This window comes from Pyrus communis, chromosome 2 (assembly GCF_963583255.1).
Source record: "Pyrus communis chromosome 2, drPyrComm1.1, whole genome shotgun sequence".
Classification (NCBI taxonomy): Eukaryota; Viridiplantae; Streptophyta; class Magnoliopsida; order Rosales; family Rosaceae; genus Pyrus; species Pyrus communis.
Window position 1 is genome coordinate 14,683,957 of NC_084804.1, and position 18,806 is coordinate 14,702,762.

An 18,806-nucleotide genomic window follows, 5' to 3' on the forward strand; every position below is an offset into this window, starting at 1 on the left:
ATTACAAACTTTAGATGATAACAAAACAAAGTAAAACTCATTTAAAATAAAGAAGTTAGACTGTTAAAAGAAGAATTTGAATGAATTTTTATTGTGTTTGGAATATGAACAAAATTTTGTTTATTTAGAAAAGTTATGAGGGTACACTTATGTTGGATATTTGACTAGACCAAGAGAGTTATACATCATTACCATCGCAAATACTCTTTGTTCCAAATGTGCATTACATTTGGAACATGTTGAAAAAAATGTGCGTTACATTTTAACATGTTGAAAACATATATTCACATTTAAACTTTCTTCTTATTGTCAGGAAACTCCAAATGTTGAAGCTATAAACGTTAATTGGTCTATGATTGAGGAGCGAGCATTGATAGATATGTGCAAACTTCAAAAAATGTCCAACCTAATAATGCTAAGACCGTTTGGCGGAATGACCGCTTCTCTAGACCTTCCCGATTCTCTTCATTATCTTGAGTGGCCTCATTATCCATTGGAATCTTTGCCGTCAAATTTTTGTTTGGAAAATCTAGTTGAGTTTCATATGCCAAGTAGCAAAGTTAAGAAGCTTTGGAAAGAAGAGCAGGTATATTATATTAGATGCTTCCTTCGTCTGTTGAAAATCTAATTGGGCTTCAAACTTTAGACGTTAGTGGCTGCAAGCACCTTAAGGATGTCCCTGATGGTCTCGTTTGCTCAACCTTATTGCAAGAATTAAATCTGAGTGGAACCAAGGTTAGGAGCATACCTGCAAGCATCAAACAAACTTCTCGGTTGTCTAAACTCTTCTTAGTCGGCTACAAGCAGCTTCAATCTTTACCAGAGCTCCCAGTGCAATTTATTGTTGAAGCTCAAGGCTGCACGTCGCTGAAGACAGTGTCAAGTACAAGGACAGCACTCACACAAGGTTGGGTTCTAACATGATTGTTTTTGCAAACATTTTATTAATTGACCAAAATTGGATAACAATGCAAGGAGCAACATAATGGAAGAAGCACAGATTATAATTATGCGAGAGGCAACTAGTGTTCCATCAAAGGACACTCCTTGGCCTAAGATTAAGGTTATATGTCCGAGAAAAGAAATTCCAAATTGGTTCAGCTATCAAAGTGAGGGATCTTCTGTGAACATCAAGCTTCATTCAGATTGGCTTTCAAAGCGGCATTGTTACTTGACTGCAAATGCTAATTTCATTGGCAAATTCATGGGTGAAAGACCGTTCACTTCTAAAATCCATATCGGAAGCAGCCGCCAGAACTACTATTACAACCAACAACACGTGTATGTGTGGAGTGAGGCCTTTAGAATTGAAGAGGTAGAAGAAGAATGCTCCCCTGATGTTTACAAACTTGCCAATGAGGCCTCTGTTGTCTTCTGCCTGGTGGTTTTAAAACAACTTGCTTCTGCTTCCCGTATGAAGGTGGAAAGCTGTGGTACATGCCAGTTGTATGCCAAAGATGCTGAGAAATTCAAATTTGATCATGTCTTCATGTCAAGGGAACCAAAAGTAGAAGAAAAAACAAGACAAGATGACGATTCCAAAGGTGGTCGATCAATTGATGAGCCTAAAGCCAGTGGATCAAGTGGTATGTCTGACACAAATTTTTTTTTGAGTTATGAAGATGAACATGGTCTGAAGCCAGTTGAACTTATTAGGATTTGGACTTTTAATCCAACAATCCTTAGCATCATTATACAATAGAATTAGGAAAAACTTTATGAGAAATTGTACATTGAGAGCTCACTTGTCTCCAAGAAATAAGACAACAAATAGGCAAGGCTTTTATTATTTTGGTATCTTTAAAGCGCAAGTTATGGACAAATATGTAATATCCTATTTGTTATCATTAAAACTTGATTTCCAAGTCCAACGGCATCTTGAAATTTGCCTTTATATCATAAACATAGACATTAATTAACACACCACACCAGGGCAAAGTAAAAATCTCACGACCAAGCGCCCTAGTTTGAACATTCAACACTACAAAAATATGCGATTGTTCGATGGCTGAACTGCAATGAGCAAAAAATATGAATGGCCCAATTGGACTAACACAGGAAAAACTCAGTGTTCTTGAAACACAACTCAGTGTTCTTGTTTGAACCAAACAAAGATCAGCGAAACAAATTTGATTAGAAAGGGTAAAATATTATAGCAAATTAAGGCTGAAAAAAAAAGGCACAGACCCAATTTAATAATACAATCATCAAATTTGTAACAACGATAAAACTGTAAGGGTCTTCGCTTCAATAGAACTAGGGACATTCCAAAATTAAGGAGAAAAATTCTACGTCACACTACAAGATAAAGGAAAAAAAGAATGAAGAAAAAGCGAGATGCATACACAAAGAAATGAAATACAAAAGAAACATTACAAGTTCGATGGCTGAACTGCATTTTGACGCAGAAATATTCAATTTTCTCTCTAGCATCCAAAATTTCTTTCTCCAAGTCTTTGGGATATTTGTTATGATTTGACACTTATCAGGAAGTAACATGCGCACATAACTTTGCTGCTCAAGATGAAAAAATTGGGGAAACATTTATGTTCTAAGTACCTTTTTATCAGCTTCGATTGCTTCTTTGGACTTTGAGTTCAGTTAATTAACCTCCTCTATACTCGGTTGATTTACAAGATGTTTCTCGAATTCTGGTGCTCTGGGTTTCTGCTGATTGCCTGCTGCTTTTCCTCAGCATGAGAAGGAGCAACTGGCTTCGGTGGTCTTCCTCCAGCTGGGTTTGCCATGTGCCGAGCACCCGGACCAGGCATCCGTTGCTGTTGTTGAAAGCCTTTTAAAGTGAAAAATAAGAAACTATTCTCCATCGAAGAAGGACATGGTTTCAAAAAATAAAAGCGATTTGTTTTATGGATGAATACCAGAAGCAGGTCTGAGGTCTCCAGGCTACATTGCCAGCATTGGAGTAATTATTTGTAGGTTGAGAAATATTAGATAAATTAAACATAACATTCCTTGGTAGCATTGCTGGAAGAGGGCGTCCCTCCCTAAACTGCTCCATCAAATATAATGTGACACAGTGACAAGTCTAAGGGCATTGTAAAACTCCGCCCGACCAAGGAAACCAGTCTGCCTCTGGTCTGCATGTGCCCATGTCTGCCAATAAATATAAGCAACCAATATAAACTAGAACAGATCCAAACTTCTGTTACGAAAAGATAATGAGAAAGTGCATTCGTATAATCAATATTTAACATAATATGCCCCCGGTTATCATTTTATACGGAAATTCCTTCAGCAAAACAAGTATACAACTTCAAGAACCTATATGTCAATATGATCATGACCCAAGAACATTTCTCCTGTACGCGACAATCCTAACTACTCCATAGTCATCTTATGCTGCAGGTTTTCACTGCTACACAATTGTACAGTAAAAAACCATCCTTGGGTCATATAACACATTTCAAACGGATACACCAGGTAAATTAATGACTTGATAACATAACTCTCTCAACCTCACTAATTGTAGTATAAATCCTTCGTCTACTAATTTTCTATCATTTGAACATCAATTCCGCATTTATACTAACACGAAATAAAAATTTCAGCTTAGATAAGAGAATTAAGACATCCCGAGCTCACATTTACCACTTCAACTACAATTAGACTAAAAATTCAAAATCACTCTGATTTGGAACAAATTTCCACCAGCATCAAATCCCAATCAACCACTATTATTACACAAATATAATCATACACACTACAATACACATCCAATTATACATATATACATACATATAGAGAGAGAGAGTACCGCGCAAGGGCCTGTTTGGGGAGACCGGAGCCCTGGAAGAAAGCAACGGCATCATTGCCACTAATCCGGCCATCGCGGCCCAAATCGGCTCTTCGGAAATACGCATCGAAGTGATCCACATTCGCTGATTGGTTCTGTGCTGACGCCATCGCCACCGTCGGATTGCGATTCGGGGAAGATCAGACCATGGAATCAATCGAGAGCGCCGCGCGCCCAGGCTGCCGTATGCTTGAGGAGCGCCAAGAAGAATAAAAAAATTAAAAAAAAAAAACTAATTTGAAAACTAATTTTAATGATAAGAACGAAATAAATGATAAAGTGAATAGTACCGGATTGATTTTTTAGTGTAAAAATATGATTTTTCGTTAAAATAAACAGTACCGTGGACTTTTCGTTAAAACTTCCTAAAAAAAACCACGAATTCGGAGGACCAAGATTTCGATGCCTTTAGAAAACGACGACGTACAGGGTTTTGGTTGCCTTTGTTGTCCGATTCAGAGGAAAATCAGACTCTGAGAGATGCCAATAGTTTAAGGTAGCAAAACGACCGTCGTTAATCGATTTCAAGATTTCGATGTCTTTAGAAAACAACGACGTACAACGGGGATTTGGTTGCCTTTCTTTTCCGATTCGGAGGAACAGAAGACGATGGAGACATTGAGAGATGCCAATAGTTTAACCTCACAATGGATTATCAATAATGTAGTTCAAATTCGTCTTTGGCGAGAATCGAATCTAAAACCTTTCACTTGCAAATGAAAAGGAATACCAATAGGTCATAGTACTAAGTGGCAATATAGAAATCAGAGTTAATTAGCAAGTTTATGTTTTCAATTTGTCAACTTGTACAAAGTGGGGAAACAAAAACGTGCACGTGGAGAAACGTACTAATTAATGCAAGATTGAGAAGGAAGCTACAAATTTGAAATCAGGGTGATTTGTTTGTCGGATATTTGACATGTTATATTGTTAGACTGTAAATTGCAACTGCACATTTAAGCATCATTGGGTAAATCCGTCTAAAGAGGAAACCTAATTCATAATCTAAACATACCCATAGATTATCTATTCTTATCAGGGCCAACAAGCAGCTCATGTCCACAATGATGTTGTGTTCATGTTTCGTCGGTTTCATGTCGTCTTCTTCTTTAATGAGACCATCAATGATTAGTGTTCTAAAATATGATTTTAAACCTTTTAAATAACTTCATTAGCTGGTACAACCATTTTGATTAATCCCTTTTGTGATCGCCTCATTCTCGCTACTTAATTAGTCCCTGAAACTTGTTGTATTACATGATATGCATGGAAAGCTCTATTAAATAAAACATTAGGGATCTCTAAAGTTGTAGGATCAAAACCTAAGAATGGGACCTAATAATTGATGTAATAAGTAAATATCAACACATAATGTAATGCATTCTTAATTGGAGCTACAACCTTGTCTAGTTTCCATTTTTTTTGTAATTGCATATGTTGGTTTGGTGTATGTCACGGGGCACTCTACATTGGAGTGTGCAACTCCGTTGTGGGAGCTTCTTTCGTTTTCAATTGTAGCAAATCTCTCAATCACCAAGATGAATTTCTCGAATTTTATCAAGTATCAATTTTTTGTGCTCCTAACTATTTTTTTTAGTTTGAATAGTTGCACCTTCTTATTTGCAAATGCTAAGAACAATTACTCACGTGTGCATAAACTGTAAATTATGAATATAGACATAACTTGGATTCTAATTGGAATTTGGTTTTACAACATAGATAATAAAGTTGAGCATTATTCCTGCGGTATGTGTGATGGAAGGGATTTTTTCATGGAACAGAGATTCCAGGGAAGACAAGATAACTTTGGCAATGGTAGGACAGAGCATCTTTACAATGACTAAGGTAAACGTTAATGCTAAAGGTTTCTTGTGTGCTGGCGTGGCTATCTTGTGTACAAATACACCAGATTGTATGCATCACTCAAATTTCACCATCCTTCCAATTGCATTTGGTAACAAAAATTTTCTATGCAAAACCTATGTTCTTCGTTCAAAGAACAAAATCTCCATCAATGTTATAAAATGACATATTGCCACTTAAATCTAAAGTTATGAGAAATTTTTCAATATACCGAAAACACAGTCTGATACATCAAGTGCCGTTTTCCAATCACGAAGGACTATATTTAATATGTTACCATTAAAATAACACTTGATTTGGTTAATACGAAAAGAAAAGGAAATTAGGGTATATTATTTTATATTAATATGAATTAAATACTTTGTCAGACATTTATCAATTAGTTGGTTGGGATTGGACTGAACAGTTGGCTCAACTGGTGTAGCAGCTAAGAGCAACTCCAGCCCATGCCCAATGGACTGGCACCAAGTGAAGAAAATGGACTGGCACCACATTTTTCTGCTCCAGCCCGTGCAATTGACTGGCACCCAGCCCGTGCCAGTCAACAGCCCAGCCCAAAATGGACAGACCCATTCCCCGGTCTGTTTCTGGCGCGTGCAACACACGCGGTGCCCGGGGCGCGTAGCCGACAGGCTGTGCAGGCGCTGGGGCCCGCGTGCAGGCCTACTTGCAGTCGTCCGGGGTGAAGGATACGTAGCCTCCTCAGAGCCGTTGGATTTCCAACGGCTAGTTTTTTAGGCCGTTGGATTTCCAACGGTAAAAAAAATTTAAATTTTAATTTTAAATTGGACCGTCCGATCACAGATCAACGGTCCACGTTTATTTCACCAAAAATTTTTTTTAAAAAAAAAAAGGCCCAACGGTCAGAAATTTGACCGTTGGCCACGTGGCGTAATGAGTGCTGTTGGATTTGATTATTTTTCAAATCCAACGGTCCCGATTAATTACAACATTAAAATTTATTAAAAATTAATTAAAAAATGTCAAAAATTTTAAAAAAATACAGAAAAATTTTAAAAAATTAATTTTTTTTCTATAAATACCTAACCCTCATCTTCCATCTTACACCACATTTCAATATTTTCTACACTTTCTACACTTTCTACATTTGAATATTTTGTACACTTTGAGAGAAAAAAAAATGACTTCGTGGAAGCTCAGTGAAGATGTTACGTTGTGTGAATGTTGGGTTCGCACTACTTGAAAAAAATGACTTCTGCTGCTCTTGCAATTGTTTATACGCTCTCCTTGAAGAAGACATTGTAAAAGAACTCAAGATTTGAAAACGATAAAGAAGAATTCTGAGCTAAAAAAAAGGATTGAGTTTAGTGTGAGGATGGATGTAGGGATGTAGGGTTTATATGGACAAAAAAAAAAAAGATGAGGTTCTGGACAATGCCACGTGGCACTACATGATTGGTTGAAAATCTTAGCGGAAATCTATTCAAAAAATAGTACGTTCAGATAATGACACGTGGCGTGACGAGATTGGTTAAAAATCTTATCGACATCTTGCCTAAATTATTGTAAACAGGAAGTGACACGTGGGTTGTCGGGATTGGTTGAAAATCTTAGCGGAAATCTATTAAAAAAATAGTACGTTCGGATAATGACACGTGGTGTGACGAGATTGGTTAAAAATCCTATCCGAAATTAAAACTATTTTTTTTATTTTATAAAAAAATTATTTAATATTTTAAATGGACTGGGTGCCAGCGTATTTTGTAGGGGTGGAGATCGTTTGTGCCAGCGCATTTTTTAGACTGGGTGCCAACACATTTTTTTTGGGGTGAAAATGCTTTGGCCTATTACTGTTCATTGGGTCTATTACTGTTCAATTAAGTGGATAAATGCGCTGGGTGCTGGCGCAAAGTGGATAGGGGTGGAGTTGCTCTAATGGGAGGCCTGCACTGCATACGGCGCTTCCCCAATGCCCACTTCCACCGCCAATTATGTCCCCTTGCCTCTCCTCCTCCTCCGTCTTCATCACCGCCGGGAAAAACCCTCCTCCTATTATCTCCCACATCAAACACCCAAACCAGAACAATCAACACCAGAAATGCCAGTGCTGGGTACACGTCAAACACTAGAAGAACTATTAAACCCATAAAAAATGGCAGAGCTCTGACTCTCTCAGACCTCATTTCTCCCTCCCTCAAAACCAACAAACCCAGCAACAAAAACAACAAAACGATGACGATGACGATGACAAAGCAGAAGAACTAGAAGAAGGGGAAGATGAAAACAGAGCACAAGGCCGTGGCCGAGGGAACTGGACGATAGTGCTGTCGTCGAGCTTGGTGGGTCTGCTCACCAGAATCGGCGTCGTCCTCTTCAACTACTCTGTATGTTTGATTTTTACCCATTACTCAATTGTCCATTTTTGCTTTTCTTGCTTGCTTGTTTGCAAAGTTTTGAGCTTTTATCCGAAATTTTACGCAAATTGTAAATATTTATGAGATGCATTAGCATTGTAGTCTGCTAGTGATCTTTAAGTGTTTTTGTTATTCGTTGTGAGGATGTTAAAGAATTGGCTCACATAGGAATGTGTGTTGTCCATCTGTTTGGCTTGAGTGCTGCAACATGTGAGGGGCACATGAGGTTATGAAAAACTGTACCACATCAGAAAGTTAAGGAACCTTGCATTAACTTGAAAGGAGTCGGGCTACTCCCCAATTTCCAATTTGGGGCGGAACCTCAGATTCCGTCACTCATTACCCACTTTTTCTCTGCTTTTTTCTTGCTTGCTTATACATAAAAGTTTTGAGCTTTTTCTGAGTTATTGATATGAATGGGAAGGTCCTAGCGTTGAGATTGGAACTTCTGTAGCGAAGGGTAATGGTGCTGTGTTCGATAAAAGTTCACTCTTGTGGCTGCCGGATCATCTGCTGGAATTGCTTCTGGTTGGTATTCAGTTTTGTGTATGTCTGTGCTGCCATTATCAATACATGTTTGCCCTCATTGTAATTGTTGTTGTTCTGTTTTGACAAGGTTTAATGCTGCTGTTTCCGGTTGTTTCTTTGCCGAAGAGTCAGTCCTGTGGCCATCACCACCTGATTCCTCATCCATTTCACTTGTGAATACCACTTCTATGGTCATACTTAGTGCAGGGATAGCTTCTGTAGTTTCAGAAGTTGGTCTTGGTTCTGAACCAGCCTTTAAGGTCTCATACTATGACTTCTGCTTACCTACTCGTACACTATCATTTATCTGTCGATTCTTGAAAATGATACGTAAAAAAACCTGGATTAGTTGGAAATGCTAATTAACTATTTTTTTATTAGGGCCAATTTATGTGCTCTTTAACTATTTTTTGGTATGAATAGTTGCAACTTCTTATTTGCAAATGCTAAGAACAGTTGTTCACGTGCACTTAAACTGTAAGTTATTAATAATAGATATTAAAGTTGTGCATGAATCCTGTGGTATGTGTGATGGAATGGATTTTTCATGGAAAAGAGTTTCCAAGGGAAGCCAAGATAACTATGGCAAATGTGGATCTTCACGTGTTTTTTACGCATCTAAGCTATTACTAGCAAAAAGACCCACGTGATGTTGCGGGTGTTTAAAATATTGTGAAAATATACTATAGAAAACAAAGGTTATAGAAGTTAGATTTTATAGCTAAGTTCTTTGTTATCAAAAGATTGGTTGCTCACTGTTCAAAAGATAATTTCAATATGGACAAAGTCTAACGTCTGAAATCAATCAAATGAAAAAGGTTTCCCAAGCGTAGGCGCAGTACTGCTGTGTTTGTCTAGAGCACCATATAAACAAAGTTTATATTCTTATAATCATATTACATCTATAGATATGCATGCATAGTACGTACCAATATATTTAAGCATGCCGAGATTAATAAAGATCCTCAGTTCATTACTCCGAGCATTCGAAATCAGGTCTGTAACAAACCTGAAACGGAAGGAGAACTTGTCATAAATTATTTCGTCGAAACTTGTGACAGCAATGCATAAAGAGTGCTTTAATCAACAAAGTATCTGCAGAAGCTCAACATAAAACACGATGGGGATTGAAGTAGAGCAACTTTTTGTAATATTCAAGGTTTAATCCGATGCCATACGTACCATTCACCCACACTTATACAAAGAGAGTGCTTTATATATATATATCCTCTCAAAATTACCTCAATATGCCACTTAATTTAAAACAGAGTGAATTGCACTATATGCAATTGAAAAATAAAGAAAAAATAGCTAGTCAAACAAAGAAAAGATGGATTCAAGCTGTCCACTACAACACATAATACAAATTACTGATGTATATGAGCATATCAGTTTAAGACAGTCACTATCACATACATTTAAATTGATATTTCACGGACATGATCTTTATAAAACGAATATGTGTTCAAGTAGCAAGGGAGCAATCCCTAGTTTATTGTTTTATAAGAAACCCATGAATATGTATGAGCATAGTTGGTTTCGAATGCCATGCAGCAGTCAAGGTGTTTGTTACCAATTTTGCGGTTCCATTGGGAAGTATTTGTATATTGAAATATAAAAAGCTAAGTATACAGACTCTATACCCCTCCCAAAGAAATGCTTGGAATGCAACTGATGGAATGTTATGTTCGGGTGACTGGAAAAGTGCCGCATGTGTACCGAATGATCTTTGTGAGATTTAACATTAGGTTCAAGAATTGAGGTAAGAAATTCACAAAGTTGCCTTTTGGTATCCTCTTTTTGAGTTAGAGGCAACTTTTCAGGCTTATCTTTAAACTCCAATAGAAGGATGTCCACACATGGCCATATGTGTCATTCGAAAGTTCATGGTTATGTAACCAATTTTTATCTCTAGCTTCCAAAATTATTCACGTTTCTTTTTACACGTCCTGACTTTGAATGGACAATTTATGAGCCAAGATCTTGAGTTTCTCTTTCTTTCATCTAGTGAAGTTTTAAAAGCTCAATAATACCCATCTCTATCACAACCAATAACAACATATGTATTTGTCTTAGATCTTTTAATAACGGTCGCAAACCTTTGCATTAATACTATCTTACGAACTTCACCGATGAGGTCTTCTCGACTTCAAAACATTTCGCCAACAAAGATAGCATTTTATCGGGCTCATCAATTGTTGATTGACTTCCTGTTTATCACACACCTACACACACACATATATATATATATATAGAATATACATATACTTTTTATCAAAGGGCTATACATATTTTAGTTTGCTTTTATCTTTAATTGAAGAGTCGTGTACATTTTGGTACGTTACTGAGTGCTACGGTGACTCACTAGGTGTAAGTTAGATGTCTTTGTCAAGATTAAATTTCATTGAATGACCTGCTGATCTAAGCTGAATCTAGTAAGATGGAAAAAAAAAAAAAAAAACTTTGTACATAAAGCGCGTAAGGGATGACTAGTAAGTTGTGACTTGTCAGCTGTAATGAAGGTTATGAACTTATGTTGGTGTGCCCTTATTTTGTCTTTCTTCATATGTGTGAATGCCTTGCATTTTTATACGGGGAAAGGAAGGTTCTTGAGTTGGGTAATTTTATTTGTCCGTTTTCTTTATTTGACATCTCCGTCGGATTGTCCGGAGCCTATAAAACTTTTGTAACCTTTGTGTAAGTCAAGTCAACTAGTACAATTGCTGAACTCAACTGATCTAGTCTCGGTGGGCAACTACTCTATCCTCCCTTGCTTGCTTTTCATTCCCAATTTCTACCTCTGTTTGTCTTTTACTTAGTTTAGTGCCTAGATAAATAGAGAGAGATGGTGGATCATGACTCGCTTACTTGGGACAAGTCACATAATTTTAGGCGGAGTGATGGACTCTCTCTTATGACCTCTCGATAACTTCAGAAATAAAAGTGACAAACTAGCCCATTGATTATTAATAAATAACTATTAAGATCCGTTTAGTTTGATTCTTATCATAACATGGTGGTGAGATTGATAGTTATAATGATTGTGTAGTACATTATGCTGATATCAAACAAAATAACTTTGAGACTTAATGGTTTTTCATTAATAGTCCAATAACTTAATTTGTCACGTGTGCTTGGAAAGTCAGATACTAAATCTTATTCAATCTCTATTGATGAACAACTATATACTTTTTTTTTTTTTAAATGAGAATAAATAGTAGCAAATCACGACTATTTATGCGCTTTTTTGTGTGAAAATTATTAAAAAGTCTTCAAACGAATGTATTTGGAAATTTCTTAAAAGGAATTGGTGACTAATTAATTGGGAAAATCCAAAATCGTGGACACAAAACGCGTGAAGGGAGGGCCCCATCCCATGTGCCCCCTTTTTATACTTTTGTAACCGGTCATCCCTTGCTCATTGCTTTTCCCAAAGAGCCTTTGGAACTTTGTGCATGTAGTCGAGAGGAGACTTTTTTAATGTGATTGTCACACGAAATGGTACATCACGTATTTCTATATAAATGATTGGTTATATGAATTAAAAGGTTAATAACTTAAAAATTAAAAATTTTCATTACTACATAAAAATACGTAATATACCATCTGTATTTTCGTCATAATTAAAAAAATTTTGCGCTCAAAAGCCAATTTCTCAGTAAATTCTGAAGCCAATTCTTTGTAAATTCTGAACTAGTTTCCCTGTCTCTCTCTAGTTTCATGAGATCCGCCTTAATTATGAACCACTCTCTCTCTCTCTCCCTCTCTCTCTCACTTTACTGGATCCTCCTTAATTCTGAGCCAGTCTCTCTCTCTCTTTCTCTCTATTCACAATTAACCTCTCTGCAACTGCTACTTCCTGGATCTGAAAACTAAAGGTTATGGATATGGCCTTTTCTTCTTATTCTTCTTCATCCGCGATGCTGATGATGCAAAAAAAAAAATTGTTTTGGATATTATTTTGAAGCTGGAGAAAGCAAATAAGCCCTCGTCAAATTGGTAACTTGTCAGAGGTTAGTCAGCGTTTATTGATACTGTTTAAGGCTCTTTCTGTATTTTTTGTCATTTCTTTTTAATTAATAAGTTTAGGTGTTATGTTAATTTCTTCGCTGGTGACCTGTCACCGGATTTCCCTTTGTTTTGTTTGCGTCTTTATCAATTGTCTTCCTTTTGACGTTTGGATTAAACGGTTCTCTTAACAGTTAACACAGGTTCTGAAAAAGCTTCAGTACAAAAGATTGAAAGAGAGAGCAAATGGAAAAAGAAAACAAGGAAGAGAACAGGAGAAAGAGGTCTCAAGTTGATTTTGCATCCTTTTTCACATCTGATTTTTGTTTTTTGACGGTATGAAACATAACCAAAACTTGATTTGCAGGAATCGATCAGGTGACGATGATGATACTGATTGTGAGGCGAGCAAAGCAAGGAGAAAAGGTTTACACTTGTTCATATTAAGATTGCAAATATATGAGTATCTTTCTTTAAATTATAGTCTTTTTAAAGATAATAGGTCCTCTCATGTGCCCCATTTTCCACTTTCGTATTTCTCACTCGTTGATTTCGAGCCTTTGAAATTTTGTGCATGTAGTCAAAAGCCAATTCAAGTAAATTCTGAACTAGTCTCTCTCCCCCCTCTTGCATCCTCTTAATTCGGTGCAACGTCCTAGTATTATTTCTCTCTAATTAACAATTAATCTCTCTGCAACTACATCTTTTTGCTGTTTCTGAAAACTAGAGGTTATGGACATTGCTTCTTCTTCATCATCCGCTGCTGATAACCCCCCACGTCGAGAAAAGTATGATGTGTTTATCAGTTTCAGAGGCGAGGACACCCGCCTTGGTATTACCAGCCATCTACATGCTGCCTTACTTCAGAAGAAAATTGAAACCTACATCGATTACAAACTTCAGAGTGGAGAAGAAATCGGACCTGCCCTTCGACAGGCAATCGAGAAATCCACGATTTCGGTGATCATTTTCTCTCAAAACTATGCTTCTTCCACATGGTGTTTAGATGAACTCGTGCATATACTCGAGTGCAAGGAAAGATATGGCCAGATGGTTATACCCGTATTCTACCACATCAATCCATCTGATGTACGAAAACAGCACGGGAGTTATGCGGCTGCATTTGCTCAACTTGAAAAACGTTTCGACAACAGTATCGACAAGGTGCACAAGTGGAGGGATGCTTTGACGACTGCAGCCAATTTATCTGGGTTTGATTATTCAAACAAATCCGGGTAACTAACTCATTCTTTAACTTGAAGTTATAAATTTTCTTTAAACTTGTGACAGTTTGATTTGTGCTAAGATTTGGTAAAGCGTATTTGAGACTAACTATTGCTTTGCTACCTAATCATATACGTCTATACTCCAGGACGGAGACGGAGGCAAATCTAATTCAGAAAGTTGTCAATCATATTTTGGCCAAAATGTGTCGCGAATCACCCTGCGATTTAAAGGGTTTTGTTGGAATTGAAAGCCGCATCAAGCAGATTGAATCGCTGTTAGGCATTTGTTTACCGGATCCTTGCATCACTGTAGGTATTTGGGGCATGGGTGGTATTGGCAAGACCACCCTTGCCGAGGCTGTATTTCTCAGACACTCTTTTAAATTCGAAGCTTCTTGTTTTCTTAAGAATGTAAGGGAGAACTCAGAACAAGCAGGTGGACTAGATCACTTGGAAAAAACACTTTTTAAGGAGATATTAAAGGAAGAAGTTTCTTTGCCCGTAAAATCAACTTTTCAAGAAAGGCTCAGTCGTACAAAGGTCCTCATTGTTCTAGATGACATGAGTGATTCATTGCAAATGGATCGTTTAGCTGGCGATCATCTCCGGTATGGCAGTGGAAGTAGAATCATTATCACAAGTAGAGATAGGGGCAAACTTGGGCTAACTGGTGAAGAGGCTAAGATCTACAAGGTTGAGGGATTAAAATCGGATGACGCTCTTCAGCTCTTCTGTTTGCGTGCTTTCAAGAATAACGGTGCTTGTGCTTTCAAGAATAATGGTGCTTGTAGAACAGATTTTAAGGAGTTGGCAAAAAAGGTGGTTGCTTATGCTGGACGCGTTCCTTTAGCTCTTACAGTTTTGGGGTCCTTGTTCTTCAATTGTAAGAGCAAAGAAGAATGGGAAGATGAATTCAACAAATTGAAACGATTTCCCATTGAAGATATCCAGAAAGTGTTGAGAATAAGTTATGATAAATTGGGAGACAATGAGAAGGATATATTTCTGGATATAGCATGTTTTCATAAAGGGAAGTCTGTGGTTGAGGTAAAACGAATGTTAGATGTTCGTGGATTCTTTGCGACATCTGGAATTAGAATTCTCATTGAGATGTCTCTCGTATCAATTGATTCAAAAGGGAGAATGGAAACCATAGAGATGCACGATTTGCTACAAGAAATGGGAAGGAAAATTGTTCAAGAACAAGATATTAAAGATCCCGGTAAACGGAGTAGGTTGTTCAATGATGAGGATGTCCATCGTGTATTGAGAAGTAACGCGGTAAGAGCCAAATGCATTCAATTTTTTAGAAAATAAAAATTACAAACTTGAGATGATAACAGAAGAAAGTAAAACTAATTTATAATAAAGTAGTGAGATTGTTAAAAGATGAATTTGATCGAATAATTATTGTGTTAGGAAGTTTTTGGAATATGAACAAATGTTTGTTTATTTAGACAAGTAGAGGAGGATACAATTATGTTGAATATTTAAACTTTCTTCTTATTCTCAGGAAACTCCAAATGTTGAAGCCATACAGGTTAATTGGTATAATCTTCAAAAGCGACCATTAAATCGTGCAGACTTCAAAAAGATGTCTGACCTAAGATTGCTAATTGTTGGCTCGGGGTTTTCTCTAGTGCGTACCGATGTCAAATTCAACACTTCTCTGGAGCTTCCCAATTCTCTTCGTTATCTTGAGTGGTGGAGATATCCATTGGAATCTTTGCCGTCAACTTTTTCTGCGGAAAATCTAGTTGAGCTTCATATGCCAAAAGGCAAAGTTAAGAAGCTTTGGAAAGAAGAGCAGGTATATTATATTATATGCCTATTTTAATTCTTGTATAAAATCAAGTGTAGAAATTATATTAATTCTTTATATTTCTATTTCATTTGTTGCAGATACTTGTCAAGGAGTGGTGTACAGATCTAACTGAAGTCCCAAATCTCTCTGGGAGTCTAAAAATTGTGAAGATAAATCTCAGGGGCTGTCAAAGTTTGGTTGAAATTCCTTCGTGTTTTCAACATTTGGACAAGCTTACTCATCTTGATCTTGGATTCTGCAGCCGTCTCAAGTATCTTCCAGAGATGCCTGGAAATATTCAATACTTAGATTTACAATGCTCTGGTATAAAGGAGTTGCCTGAATCAGTTTGGTCTAACGAAAATATTTCTTACTTGAATATAACTGATTGCAGAGACCTCGAGAAACTTCCAAGCAGCAGGTGTAAGTTGAAAAATCTCAATCTCCATTGGTGCTCTAAATTTGAAAACTTTCCAGAGATTTTGGAGCCAGTGGAACATTTGAAGTCCTTAAGTTTAATTCAAACAGCAGTTACAGAGCTACCCTCATCGATCTGTAACTTGAAATATCTTGAGAGTCTTGATCTCACCAAGTGCTCTAGATTTTCCAAATTCCCTGAAATCTTGAAGCCAATGGAACAATTGGTGTCTCTTTGTTTGGAAGACACAGCTGTCGAAATGCTTCCTTCGTCAATTGGAAATCTAAATAGGCTTCAAGATTTAAACCTTGCTGGCTGCTGTCAACTTAAGGATGTCCCAACAAGTATCTCCAGTATAACCAATCTTAAACGTCTCAACTTTAATGGCTGTTGGAGACTTGAAAAATTGCCTTCCAGCTCTGTCAGTTTTCGCTCTTTAGAAAAACTAGAACTCAGCTGCAGCGGTATATTGGAAATACCAGCAAGCATCAAACAAGCTTCTCGGTTGTCTATACTCGACATACGCTGGTGCCATCAGCTTCAATCTATACCAGAGCTCCCAGTGCTATGTAATGTTAAAGCTCAAGGCTGCACGTCGCTGAAGATAGTGTCAAGTTCAAGGACAGCACTCACACAAGGTTGGGATAAACCTAATTATTGTTGCAGAATCTTTACTAATTGCCCAAAATTGGATAATAATTCAAGGAGCAACATAATGGATGAAGCACAGATTGCAATTATGCGAATGGCAACTGTTGCGCCTTTTGAGTACCATCGCCGGCATCATAATCCCTGGCCTCAGATTAAGATTGCATATTCAGGAAAAGAAATTCCAAATTGGTTCAGCTATCAAAATGAGGGATCTTCAGTAGACATCGAGCTTTGTCCAGATTGGTTTCGAACAGGTTTATTTGGTTTCGCTCTCTCTGTTGTTGTTTCTCGGGTTTTCGATAGGCCGTGTGACGTCTGGAGCTTAAGAGCTAATTTCATTGTCAAATTTATGGGTGAAAACCATGAACTGTTCAGTTCTAAGTACATTATCCCAGGCGAAGACTACCGTAACGGCCAACATCACGTGCATGTGTGGAATGAGGCCTTTAGAAGTGAAGAGGTAGGAAAAAACTGCTCCCCTGATGTTTACAAACTTGCCAAAGAGGCCTCTGTTGTCTTCTACCCGGAACTTGGAAATTCTGCATTTCATAATTCTGCTTCCAAAATGAAGGTGGAAAGCTGTGGTATATGCCCATTGTATGCGGAAGATGCTGAGAAATTCAAATTTGGTCATGCGTTCATGTCGAGCGGATCAAAAGTAGAAGAAGAAACAAGACAAGATGATGATTCCAAGGGTGGTGGATCAGGAGATGAGCCTCAAGTTAGTGGATCAAGTGATGAGTCTTAAGCAAATGAAAGTCATTAGGAAGAACTTTTTAAGGCAAATTTGTACTTTGACAGCATACTTGTCTGACCAAGAAATAAGACAAAAAAAAAGGCAGGGCTTTTATTATTTTGGTATTGTTTATGCTTTATACATTATAAAGCGCTAGTTATGGGCAAGTGTGTGATAGCCTATTTGTTATCTTCAAAACTTGATTTACCTTTATATCATAAACATAGACATTAATTAACACACCACGCCAGGGCAAAGTAAAAAACTCACGACCAAGCGCGATAGTTTGAACATTTAACACGACAAAAATATGCGATTGCTCGATGGCTGAACTGCAATGAGCAAAAAATATGAATGGCCCGATTGGACTAACACTGGCAAAACTCAGTGTTCTTGTTTGCACCAAACAATGATCAGCTAAACAAATTTTATTAGAGAGGGTAAAATATTACAGCAAATTAAGGCTGAAAAAAGAAAGGCACAGCCCCAGTTTAATAATACAATCATCGAATTTGTAACAACGATAAAACTATAGGGCTCTTTGCTTCAACGACCAGGAACATTCCAAAATTGAGAAATATTAAACGTCGCGCTACAAGCTTAAGAAAGAAAAGAATGAAGAAAAAGCGAGATGCATACACAAAGAAATGAAATACAAAAGATACATTACAAGTTTGATGGCTGAACTGCATTTTGACCCGGAACTATTCAATTTTCTCTCTAGCATCCAAGATTTCTTTCCCTAAATCTCTGGGATATTTGTTATGATTTGATACTTAACAGGAAGTAACATGCACACATAACTTTGCTGCTCAAGATGAGAAAATTGGGGAAACATTAAAGTTCTAAGTACCTTTTTATCAGCTTCAGTTGCTTCTTTGAACTTTGAGTTCAGTGAGTTAACCTCCTCTGTACTCAGTTGATCTACAAGATGTTTCTCCAATTCTGTTACTCTGGGTTAACCTCCTCTGCTTTTCCTCAGCATGAGAAGGAGCAACTGTCTTCGGTGACCTTCCTCCAGCTGGGGGTGCCATGTGCCGAGCACCAGGACCAGGCATCAGTTGCTGTTGTTGAAAGCCTTTTAAAGTGAAAAATAAGAAACTATTCTACATCAAAGGAAGACATGTTTCAAAATATAAAAGTGATTTGTTCATGGATGAACACCGGACGCAGGTCTCCAGGCTACATTGCCAGCATTGGAGTAATTATTTGCAGGATGAAAAATATTGGATAAATCAAACATAACATTGCTTGGTAGCACTGCTGGAAGAGGGCGTCCCTCCCTAAATCGCTCGATCAAAGATAATGTGGCATGATGGGTAGTCATTCTATCAATCTAGACTGCACATTTAGACATGACTTAATTTAATAGTATATATTTAT

General features: G+C 37.3%; 2 pseudogenes; both read left to right on the plus strand.

Moving 5' to 3' along the window:
• The window catches only part of LOC137724834 (disease resistance protein RPP4-like), a 28,263-nt pseudogene extending 10,686 nt beyond the window's left edge, over positions 1-17,577 (plus strand).
• On the plus strand, positions 12,336-15,084 carry LOC137725702 (disease resistance protein Roq1-like; annotated as a pseudogene).
• Positions 17,578-18,806: the final 1,229 nt, after the last annotated feature.